At 42.9% G+C, this 12,651-nt stretch overlaps 1 long non-coding RNA gene across 3 annotated transcripts in view; it reads right to left on the bottom strand.

The window, feature by feature from the left end:
* LOC309619402 overlaps positions 1-12,651 on the bottom strand; it is a 576,205-nt gene that overhangs the window by 245,691 nt on the left and 317,863 nt on the right. For all 3 annotated transcript variants that reach the window (XR_014238930.1, XR_014238931.1, XR_014238932.1), the window contains exons 4-5: positions 11,861-11,960; positions 3,626-3,757 (exon numbers count right to left, since the gene is read on the bottom strand). This is a non-coding gene — a long non-coding RNA (uncharacterized lncRNA). The remainder of the gene's footprint in view (positions 1-3,625; positions 3,758-11,860; positions 11,961-12,651) is intronic.

The raw sequence follows: 12,651 nt of genomic DNA on the forward strand, positions 1-12,651 counted from the left end.
CTCAAAGCGTTTGACTCCCCAAGTCCCCTCCATCTCATTGATGACATGACTTTCCTTCTTTCCTCACTGCGTGGCTGTAAGTATTAAATATGGTTATGAGGGGAAACCTCAGGGTCCTCTCCCTACTTAAACTTCCAAGGGTTCCCCATAGTTTTTTGGGTAAAGAATCTCCACAACGTGGACCGCAAGGCCCAGCAACGGAGGGACCCCTTCACCTCAGCCACCTTCCCTTTCCCCTCCCCACCACTCTCTCCACTCCGGCCATGCAAGCCTCCTTTACGTTCTCTGCTCTCTCTCCTGCCTCAAGGACTACCCGTTTACTTTTGTCTCTGCCTTGGAACACTTTCCCTTCCCCCCTCCTTTAACCAGTTAACCAACCGTTATCTATTCATTCTGCAGATCTCAACTCACAGTATCTTGGGTGGTAGTTAGCACAGGCTCTGAGGACAACTTGTCAGGTTCAAAACCCCAACCCCACCACTTACTATCCGTGTGACTTTTGCCCATCTAAGAGTCAGCTTCCTTCCTACAAAATGGGCATGAACACCAGCACCTACCTCATACCACTGTTGTAAGGGGCACAGGAATTAATACACACGACAGACAGTCTGAGCACACAGCCTGGTCTGCGGGGAGCACTGGAAAACTGCTCTTGCCCTACTCCCCAAAGCCCACCCTTCCATGTCGCTTGTCAAGGTAGCAATTTTATGGTTGCGTGATTATTTCAATATGTCCATCTGTTCGCTAGAATGGAAGCTCCATGGGGGCAGGAACTTTCCAGTGTGTAGTCCACAGTATAGATTCAGTTCCTAGCAGAACAGTCACCCAAACATTTGCTTGAGGGATAAATGAATGGAAATGCTGAGCACAGTGCCTGGCACATAGCGGGACCTCGATAAATGCTAGCTTTTCAATAGCAACCCACTGATGATGCCAACTGATGATGGAAAAAAGCAATATTCACTTTGCCCAGAGGTTCTCAACTGGGAGTCATTTTGCCCCCCCCACCCCCACCCCGGGAAGACTGGCAATGTCTGGACGGGGCGGGGAGAGGAGCGTGCGGCTGCTACTGGGATCTCGTGTGACGAGGCCAGGGCGGCTGCTAAACATCCTACGATGCACAGGGCAGCTTTCCCACGACACAGAGTTATTATCCAGCACAGAATGGCAACAGTACTAAGGCTGAGAAACCCTGAATTTTGCCTTGTCATTTTTCACTGATCGCTTAATTCACCCGTTGAGTTACAGCAGGCAAATCCAGCTTAAGGTAATCATTCTCGCCTTTCATTCTGTCCATTTCTGTAGGTATAAGGCCATCTTTGCCTCCTCCTCTGTCCCCAGACTCTCTTGGCCTAATGGAACGGTCTCATTTCTTCTCACCCCTGTGCCCGGTGAGAGCCTGAAATCTGGGCATGTGGGTGAGGCTGAAGAAAAACACACACTCCAAGACGTCTCCCACTTTGTTCCCTCTTTTGCCTCATACACATATTCCTATTTTCAGCAGAGCTTTCAGTAGAAGCCAAACGTGAGTACCACTACTTGGTTTTTAGGACAGAGCTCTGTTTCGAATGTCATGCTTCAAGAAAGTTCATGTAGCCAAAAAGTAGGGCAGGGGCCAACATGTTTGATCTCTCATGTCTAATACAGAGGTCACTCTAAGATGCAAGAGAATTTGCTCCAACCATAAGCCCTGGGCTCAAAATTATCAAATGTAAGTTCATAGGGATGAATTATAGGATCTGAGAAAAAGTAGGATAATGGAACAAAATTGTTCTGAAGTGGCAATCCAGGTAATATAAAATGCACCAATACACACAAATGCTAGAGGTTAATACAAATTTTAAAACTCAACATTTAGTCGATTGCATAAAATGACATGTTGACAATGGTTAAAAGTATGTCAAACAGAAATTACAAGTGTTGGCAAGGGTGTGGAGAAATTAAACCCCTTGCACACTGCTGGCTGGAAGGCATAATGGTTCAGCCACGGTGGAAACCAGTTTGGCTGTTTGTTCCTCAAAAATTTAAACAAAGAGTCACCCTATATCCCAGCAATTATATTAATACCAGTATAAACTAGGCATAGAACCAAAAGAATTGAAAACAGAGGAACAAGAACATGGATGTATATATTCACAGCAGCACTATTCACAACCCCAAAATGTGGAAGTAACCCAAATATCCATCAACAGATAAATGGATAAATAAATGGTGGTATATCCTTACAGTGGAATATTATTCAGCCATATACAGAAAAAAGTACTGATACTTGCTACAGCATGGATGAACCTACAAAAATCATATGCAAAATAAGGTCACATATTATATGATTCTGTTTATATAAAATTCTAGAATAGATAAATCCATATAGACAGAATGTGGATTAGTTGTTTCTAGGCACTAGAGAAAGGGGGAAATGCAGAGAAACGCAGGAAAACTGCTTAATGGGTAAGAGGTTTTATCTATTAATACAGAATATCATCTCCTTTAAATTAAGGCGGAAATGTTTTGGAACTAGATGGACGTGATTACACAACACTATGAATGCACTAAATGCCACTGAATTGTTCACTTTAAAAATGGTTGATTTTATGTTATGTAAATTTCTTCTCAATAAATTATCTTTTAAAGCATGCCAAAATCGCACAAACTTGACAGACACTGAAAGAGAGAACACCTCAAAATGGAACTAGATGCAGTAGCCTGGGGGATTATATGTGATTTATTTTTGCAGTCTTAATATCACTTTATTTTTTTCAAAGTAATACGTATTCGCTATAAAAACTTTAGAAAATACATAAAAGTACCACAAAGAATATATAAGCCTCTATAGATAATATTTCCAGTTTTTCAAAATATATATTCTTTAATGTCAATGTCAAATTAACTTTGCAATTAAAAAAAAAAAACCAAGACCCTGTGCATTAAGTAATATAAACCTACACAGTTGAACATTTATTTCTGCCAGAGCTTTTATTATAAGCTTGTTTCTTTCTGTGGGCAGAGGCTGGGCTGGGGGACCGAGGGTTGCCAGGGAAGCCGAGGGTTGCCAGGGAAGCAGGTAAGTCTGTGACTTTTTGGCTAGGGCCTCTCTTCTATCCTTCCATCCATCTCAGACCAGTGTGTCTGGCCCTTACCAGGCTGGCAAAGCCTGGTCTCTGTGGGACAGAAAGCTTCCTTCTCCACATCTGAGCCACTGACCCTCCAAGAAAGAGACTGGAATTTCTACTCCTTTCCCTGCAGAGCCTCCTTCCTGCCCACAGCAAGAGGTCTCCATAACCTATTATACTAGTAAGCTCTGAGAATGGGGACATGGGGGCTTAGTATCCTTGACTTCATGAAAAAGATCATTACCTCCAAAAAAGTTGCAGATGATGGTGAACTGTATGTCTCACCTCCCATCCTACTAAACCTTTTTGAGCAAAAACATGAATAAAATGAGAAAGAAACAAAAAGAGGAGCAGAAGTTTGGAGCTTGGCTAGCATAGAATGGATATGTTACCAGTGAATTAACAATAATCAAAGGTCCATGTTATAACCACACTGGAGTGGTAACTGTCTCCATGAAAAGACACCACCCCAATTCACAGACCCAGAGGTTTTGGTTTTGAATGTTCACTCTTACCTTCATCTATCAGTGGCCTCTCTCTCAATCCAATTTTATCATCAAAGCTTCAGATCCAACATCCATCCTCTTCTTGCAACACTTGTTCCTCCTGTTCTTACAGCAAAACTGCCCTTCCCGAGTCACTTCTTCCTGATTAAAAAGACCAGATGTCAAAGGTGTGCAAGTATCCTCAAGAGATTTCCTCCCTACAGAAACTGATAGGACCAAAAGAGCATTAGTTTACCAAAAAATGGTAAAGGAAATAAAAATAGATGATTGATCAGAGATCAGAGATCAAGATCAGAAATATCAACATTGACAAAAAAGGGCAGAGAATTTTCCAAGTATGGAGTTGCCTCTCTGGCATGGGCTGTCTATCCCACAAGCTGACGGAAGGTACTGATTCTTCTCCATTTCCCCAGGGAACTTAGCATTCATGGTTTTCCCGAAAACAGCTGCTTGAGGAAACATCACCACAAGCAGAGAGAAGAAGCCTAGCCAGCTGGCCTTGCCCCTGCTCCTTGCTGTGCATAATGCACAGACATACAGAACCTACAGCAGTAACACAGAGTAACATAACCAAGAGAAACAAAGGAGAGACTAGTCAAACGCTCCATGTCCTCTTGTTCTGTCTTGTCATGATGCACAGACTTGAGAAATCATAGAAGCTTAAAAAAGAAGTAAATTATGCTCATCAGATACCAGCAAAACACTTCACATGTCTGTACACTGTATGGTTTCTATCTCAACCCAAAACCCACCCTGATCAAGAATTTGGAGGCAGTTGCCTAGAATGGGGCCTGATTTTACTCTGGGCTGTACAGAACTGGCTACGGGATCCAAGTGAAGACTCTGCAGAGATGGAATTTCAGGTATCCAAAAAGGTACACTTCCATATACACCAAAGTGGCCACCAGATGTGAGGCGCTCATACCCCAAGCTATGAGAAAATGGAAAAGTCAAAATGCCCCCAAGAGCCATTTGGTATCATTGAGTTTCTCCTGGGACACTCTGTACTGCCTGTAAATATGACCAAATCCAATTCTAGGTAGCTTCTGGAACAAGGCAAGTGGTCAGGATTTATTCAGGCCAACATCTGGAAACACGCATGTTCCAGTTAACTCTCTGAAAAAGTGAAGTCATATCCCGGAACTGTCTCCCCGCCCCCACCCCCGGCCCCTCCTCTACCAGCCTAAAAACCTCCACGGCACAATATGTCCCTAAGATGCCTTAAGATAGCATCACAAAATCGGACAATAGCTGGCAGCAATCATCTCCCAGACGTGCCAGACTTGGTATTTTTTAGGGTAGAAAGCAGCTAATGGCCACGAGTACTTCATTTAGTGTTTTTCTAATGCATTGCAAGAAGTTCACTCTCTAGCACTGAACTCTGCCAAGGAACCCATCTCAACCTCCCATCCCACCTCTAGAGAATTTTCATCCAAATATTTTATTAAGCTTGTCCCAAATGCTCAGTATTTGCAGAGTACTTTGCAGTAATTTAGTAGCCTTCTCTCAAGACACACCTAGAGAAAGGAGATTGCCCACACACTATCAACACTTACTTTGCAGAGGGAGACCCTGGAGTCTCTAGGGAGGTTTACAGCTAGTGGCCAAGATCTTTTTGGAGTCACAAAGAAGGGGCAGCTGATTCCACTGGGAAGGGGACCAGTGACTGCAAGATCTTCCCTTTTGGTTGGTGATAGTTTGTTTCCCATTAAAGTTACTCCTTGGAAGCCTTCTTAGACAAAGGTCTATCTTGAAGTGTTTTAAGGTGTTGTTTATCAGGAAGAAGTAACATATTAATTAGCTAATACTGTAATATTGGTTAATATGTTAGCATTGATAAATTTTCATGTATCTGGACAACGTGGTTATCACCCACTTGAGAACAGGTCCTGAAATGATGAGACCCAGGACAGGTAAGTTTGGAAAAGGAAGCTAAAAAGGAAGCGGAGAATTATCCACAGGAGGAGGTGGTCTAGGACCAGAATACAGGAAACAGTAGGAGGGGGCAGCGATGGGGGTGGGAGAGAGGAAATGAGGGCACTAGACACTTGGCTGGTTTGAGACGCAGCAGGAGGAGCAGAGGAAATGAAAACCAGACGTTGCTGAATTGACAAATCTGCCTGAGCCAGCACTGCGCTTACCGGCACACAGGGAGGAGACCCCAGGGAAGGGGGATGTGACTGGTCTTTGATACCCTGCCCTCGTTGGCACCACTCCTAAGGGAACAATAAGCTCTCACAGAGCTGTGAGATTGGGTGGAGTGTCGAGCAGGAGCAGAGCAGGAGCAGGGGAAAGATGTAGGGAAGCATCAGAAGTTCTCCAGGTTGGGAAGAGTGGGGTGGGTCAGAGGCCTTGGAATTTCCCATTGGGCGACCGTGCCCAGGTCCATCTCCTGGGGAGGTGGGCATGCCGGCACAGTTCACGCCACGGCCAGGCATCTGGGAGTGCCTCCCAAGCCCATCTGGGATCTCTGATCTCCTAGCAAAGAGTGTGTGAGGAAGAACTGGCAACACCACACGCCTATCCTGATTCTGGTGTGGAAATGTGCACATCAGCTCCACGATCCTCTTCCCTTTTCTCATCCTCTCTCCCCATATCTCCTGCATGCTCCCTCTAGGACTGCCAAGACAAAATTGTTAAGAGATGCGGTTTACTTCTTTGATAAAATGTAATTATTGAGTGGTACTCATTGATAAATCTTACCTAAAAAATTAAAAAGAAATTTAAATACTTAAGCTGCCTATGGATTCCCCTCTATATACAAACGCTCTTCACATTTTAGCTTCACAACCTTCTGTGGTCTTATCCTCACTTCCTGGGATTCCCAACCCTTGATGCTGGTCTCTGGCTGCTTTCAGTTCTATCAGGATTCACCCCAAGGAACAGGCCTAATGTTCCTGGCCTTTGCTGACAATTCTTCCTGATAATCTTTCTTACCATCAAAACGTACCTGACCTACCTTCCATTCTCTGAGAGCTTTGCTCAGTGCTGTCTATTCTGATATACTAACCTATGCCAAGAGAAAACACATGCCTTATGGTTTTTTGAGAAATTCAAATGAGAGAAATTAATATACACAGGTAAAGTATTAATATTTTGTTATTGTAAGTACATTAGTCCTTACAGGTAACAAACTGACATTTCAGTAGGGACTGAGAGAAATCTCATCTAAACCAGTGGCTCTGTTTGGGGGAATTTCAGGCATCAGGCATGCTGGCCTGGGGGAGGGGAAGACAGGGAGAGGCTGCAGCTTTGACTCTGACATTTTATAAGCCAGCTGCCCACTCCTCATGTGCTCGCTGCCCATCCTATGGCCAGTCCACGTTTTGCTTCATTCAGTTGAATGTGCGGAAAAAAATCAAACCTTAGATTGATCTATAGTTAATAATATTAAGTGTTTGAGGGACACAAGAGCATCAATGTACAGTTAGTTCCCAATTATGGAAAATAGCATGCCTTAGGGCCAAATATCTTTTAAATCTTCTGCAGTTGGCAAGGAACCATTAGGGACTCACCTCCCCTAGACAGGGCCAGAATTGCTTCCATTCAGGGGAGTCTGTCACTTTCCAGCTCTGTGATATGGGACAAGATATTCAGCCTCTTTGAGCCTTAGGTGCTTCATCTATAAAATGGGGATAAATCCACCTATCTCACCAGGTTGTAAGGATTCAATGTAACAGTTATGTAATATCTGCAAAGCACATAACTCACGGTTTGTCATATAGGAAACAAGTGAAAAGAGTAGCAAGCATAGCTGCTACTCCCAGGCATTTTAAGAGTGGAAATATTCAGCCTTCAAAAGGTCCTCAAAGGTAGCTGTATGATCTACAGATTAGCCAAGAGACTTGGAAACCAGGTGGGTTTGGGAGTTTCACATTGCCCTTTGAGACAGCTGGCAAACCCATGAAGTGTCTCAACCTCAAGGACAGGAATTTCTGCCCTAGAGATAGACATGACCTGTCTAACCAGAGATAGAGCAGAGGGCCTGGCCACCCCCTGCAAGACTTCTCCCTCCCACCAAGCCAAGGGTATACCCACTCCCTCTCCTTTCCCTGACCTCACCCTTTTCCACCCACCTACTCCCCACCCCCCTCCCGGCTGTGAGAGCCTGCCTAATCTCAACTCCAGGAGTGCTCTTTGCTTTTAAAATGCCTTGCCCAGCTTAATCAGTAACCAGCCGCCCTCCACTGCCAGTTAGTAGCCTGCCCTGACATGAGTTCCTTCTCCTGCCAGCCGGCAGATGTGACTTTTTTAGGAAGATTCAATTCCCAGCCTGCGCCCTTCTGCTAATGACAGCCCCTCTCTCTGAAGGTTACCTGTCGCCAGCCAGCATTCTCGCTCATGAATGCAAAGTAAAGTGTGTGCTTGCCCTGACCTTGGAAAAGCACATCATTCTATATACGAGTTCTAAAAAAGAACATTTGACATTTGCTGTCTTATTTGTGTCAGGACTGAGAAAAGTCCTGTGTGGCAGGATACCCTCTTAGGTTCAGGGATGTGGTTTGTGAATGGCACTTGTCAACTAAACCTTGCAATGATACTCAGCAGGCATGATGTGGAGAAAATGTTAATGAAATCTTGCCTAACTGCCGGAACACATTTGAATTGAATCAAAGCCATATGTGAGATTTTTTTCTCTTATACTAAGTCTTTTCTGCATATATTAACCTTTTGCCAGTTTTTTTAAAAAGCACAAAACTAGGATGATGCACTCATTCAATCATTCTTCAAACATTTATCGAGTACCCATTATGTACCAGACCCTGTACTGAGCACTGGGACAAAAAATTAAATGAGGCATAGATTATTTTAGGCAAATTATTATTCAAGATTTTATGCTGAGAACCCAACTTCTTGGTTTGCTAAAAACAAAGCAAAAAGACAACATGCATTTCTGGACCTTCGAGTCATTTGGAAATAGGCAAAGGGAAAGGCAGGGCTCTTAGAAAGAGCAAATAGACTGCAAGCAACCAGAATGGATGAGATGATCTCGGACAGATTGGGATGATCTTTCAGGAGGAGAGTATCCTGACTTGCTTTTGTTTATGAAATAGTCTTTCAAGCAAGAAGGGCCTGCAATGGCCAAGTTAGGCTTGCCCTCCTTGACCAGTCTCTGCCCTGCAGCTTGATGCCACTGATAGTGAAATCCAGTCGAGCCCTGCTCTCCTGATAGTGGTGCAAGGCACCACTTAGCAGAAGCTTCCTGATGCAGAACTTTTAGAGAATTCAAGGACTCACTCTGTCATCATCATCAGAAGTGCATGTTTCCACTGCTGAGTCAGAAGAACTAAATTGGAGCAGGACCAGAAACAAATGGTGAGTCAAATGAAAGCTGTAGCTGCAGAGCAAATGCCCCTGGTGCTAAGATTGCTGGGGCATGGTGTGGGGTACCTCTACAAATCCCTAGGGCCCATTCATTTCATGCCACAAATGGTTATGGAACACCTCCCATGCTTCAAGAGCTGTCCTAGGTGCTGGGGACAGAGCAGTGAACCAGACAGACAAGGCCCCATCCTCATGAAGCTTATATTGTAGTGGAGAAAGACAATACAAGAATAGTTTATAAGGCTGAAGAACAAAAATTAAAAGATGAGCTAAAGAGTAACTTATGGAAGGTACTTATATTGGTCCAGATTTTATTGCAGACAACAGAATCCACTCTTGCTCATTTAAACAGAAAGGGATTCTACACAGGGAATTTAGTGATTATAAAATTGTTAAAAGGGCTGGAAGAGTAGGCTCTAGACTGACCTCTCAAGAACAATCCCTAGCCTCTGCATAATCTGTCATAAGAAACTGTTGTATTAGGAAGGTGCTATATCCCTACTGACTGCAGAACTATTCCAGGCCCCAGTGCAATTAAAACTGCTGCTGCAGAGCCACAGAATCAGAAAGCTGCCCTTTGTTGCTACACATTGTAGCCATAGCTACAACTGCTTGCTCCAGAATCACACCACGGCCACCACAGTCCACGCCAACAAAATGATGCTTGGTCCCCTCAAAATGGAGACCTTGTGAACCACAAAATTGGTGCCTTGCACTTTGTTCCTGGAAACAAAATCATTTCTAGGATCCAAGCTCCAAGAAAGTTTGGGAAATGTGAATTTCAGTTCTGCAGTCTCAGCATAGGAAAGAAGAGTTTGAATGGATGTTAAACTACCCAATCCATAGTAACTATCACACCATTTTGGAAGGATATTCAAGGAATGCCTCTGGGGGAGGTGGCATTTAAGCTAAGACCATGTAAAGAACTGAGGAAGAAACTTTCCAGGCATAGAAAAAAAAACAAAACAAGGGTAACAACTCCAGGCATAGTGATTGAGGGCAATAAAGAACCCGGAGGAGTTAGGAGAAGCAGGGCTTAGGAGATCATAGTAAGGACTTGGATTTTATTCAGAGTACTGGAAAACCACAGAGAGTTTTATGAAGGGGATCAGCATACTCTGATTTGTATTTTTAAAAGAAAATTCTGAAAGAATGAAATAATGCCATTTGCAGCAACATGGATGGACGTAGAGATTATCATACTAAATGAAGTAAGTCGGACAGAGAAAGACAAATACTATATGATATCACTTATATGTGGAATCTAAAATATGACACAAATGAACTTATCTACGAAACCGAAACAGACTCACAGACACAGAGAACAGACTTGTGGTTGCCAAGAGGGAGGGGGGTGGAGGGGACAGGGCAGGGGGGTGGGGAGGGATGGATTGGGAATCTGGGATTAGCAGATGCAAACTATTATATATAGAATGGATAAACAACAAGGTCCTACAGTATAGCACAGGGAGCTATACTCGATATCCTCTGATAAACCATAATGGAAAAGAATATGAAAAAGAAGACATATATGTATAACTGAATCACTTTGCTGTACACCAGAAACTAACACAACATTGTAAACGAACTATACTCCAATTAAATTTTTTTTTTTTAAAGGGGGAATTCCCTGGCAGTCCAGTGGTTAGGACACCGCACTTTCACTGCAGAGGGCCCAAGTTCGATCCCTGGTCAGGAACTAAGATCCCACAAGCTGCGCCGCACTGCCAAAAAAAAAAGAAAGAAAGAAAGAAAGAAAAACAAATCTGGCCTCAAGGTGGAAAATGGATTGTAGATAAGCAAGGATTGAGCCAAGGAAACAAGACAGAACATTCTTGAGGATTAGAGATGATGGCGGTTGGGGTGAGGACATTGACCACAGAGATGAAGTTGACACATTCGATGTGTATTTTGTAGGCAGAACCACAGGAATTCAGAAGGAAATAGATGTGAGGAATAACAAAAAAGGAAGCATTAGGGATTGCTCCTATGTTTCTAATCTAAACAAAGCGTGGATAATATTACATTTACTGGGTTGAAGAACAATGGGGAGGACATTCGGTGAGTCTCCAACTTACCAAAACACCAAGTCCTTGATGTTAAAAAAAAAAAAAAAAAATCAGTTACGTAGACAGGCTGGAAGTGGACTCAACAAGAAAGCCTCATGTTTTGCTAATCTCATTCTTCAGCAAATTCAGAGTATTCTTATGGTCCTGGTGTAGTGGGTCTTAAACTCTGTGTATGAAATATTCTGACACAGGTGGGATCCATATTCAGACTGGGATAAAGGTTTGCATGGCAAAAGAAATGTGGAGCAGTGCAGAAGAGTTTGGAGAGTTGGCATCTAATAGCTGTGAGAAACAAAACTCATGAAGTATAAAGTCATTTGAAGGTGAGAGGCTGAGCTCTGAAAAGCCACATGAATTTAGGACTGTGGCAATTCGAAGCCCCATGTTTCCACGTTGGCACAGCAAAATAATCCTCAGCTCACCTACTTTCACATCTCTCTCCTCCTCACCTCTCTCTATTCACTTCCACCATCACAACACTTGCTAGAATTAGAATAAAATGCTTCCTGGGATTTATGAACCAACAGTTCAATGATAAAATGATGCCAAAAGCAAAAATGTAGATTATTATCTCTTTATAAACACAAATACTATTAGTAATCAGCCTGGGAGTCACCTAGAAGAACAAACTCAAAAGCCACTGCTCTAGACTACACTATAATCTCTTTGACAAATAAATAAACCAACAAGAATTTAAAAGTCTAAGCAAGAGACAGAAAGGGAGGCCATGCCTGTGCCGTGCCTCTCTTTAGCAATCAGAGCTCTTAGAATAGCTCTGTTGCTGGAGCAGAAGCAAATAATCTTTTGCTCTCCCTAAGCATTAAATCTTCCACATGTCTTTAGCACTCACCATGGGCATACCTGGTGCCAAAGCAGAAAAAGATTTAATTTCAAGTTGGTAGGTTCTCACTTTTCTGTGGTTAATAAAGAGGCAGGTGCAGTCAGCTAGGCTGTTAAAAAAAAAAAAAAGAGAGAGTGAAGATTGTTTATTTGACCAACTTCAGATCTTGCTAAACCACAGTATAAGACAACTCATAACTTGTTCCCAGCTCCCATATCTCAATCGCTTTCAAGGGAAGTGCTTCTGAAGGTATTTCACACTTACAAATGAAATTATTTTACCAACATAGGGCACTCTGAGCTCTGCATATAAGAATTTTTGAGCCCTTCTCCTACCCCTCTCGATATAAAAGATGTAAGTATGTAATATACTAAGCCCAAGAGTAAAGTTGCTAGCTGTTAAACTGATGAGTTGTGGGTTGTGGAGATGCATACCCAGTGTTCTCAAGAGTTAAAGCTTAAGTCAGAGCAATCTATCACCTGATAAAGGGAAGTTGCTCTGTACAAAAAGAAAGATTGATTCTTCTAAAGGATGGTGTTTAATAAAATAATTGGTTAGTAACTAACTGGTTGACTGATTTTGGCCAGTTTCCTTGTTTTGGAGCCGTCAATTTGGGCTCAGTTTCCATCTTTAGTCCAATCTTTGGCTGTGTTGGGATTTTCGTTAAGTGCTTACACCGAAGGGTAGGGAGGAGAAAGCAGAAGGGGCATGAGCCACAGTTTGTCATTTTATCACCTAACAGGAAAATGTATTCATGTGTAACTTTTCTTTAGAATCTCTTGGTTCTGAGCAGATAGCAG

This window comes from Balaenoptera borealis, assembly GCF_965194805.1.
Source record: "Balaenoptera borealis genome assembly, chromosome: 2".
In the NCBI taxonomy this organism is placed as follows: domain Eukaryota; kingdom Metazoa; phylum Chordata; class Mammalia; order Artiodactyla; family Balaenopteridae; genus Balaenoptera; species Balaenoptera borealis.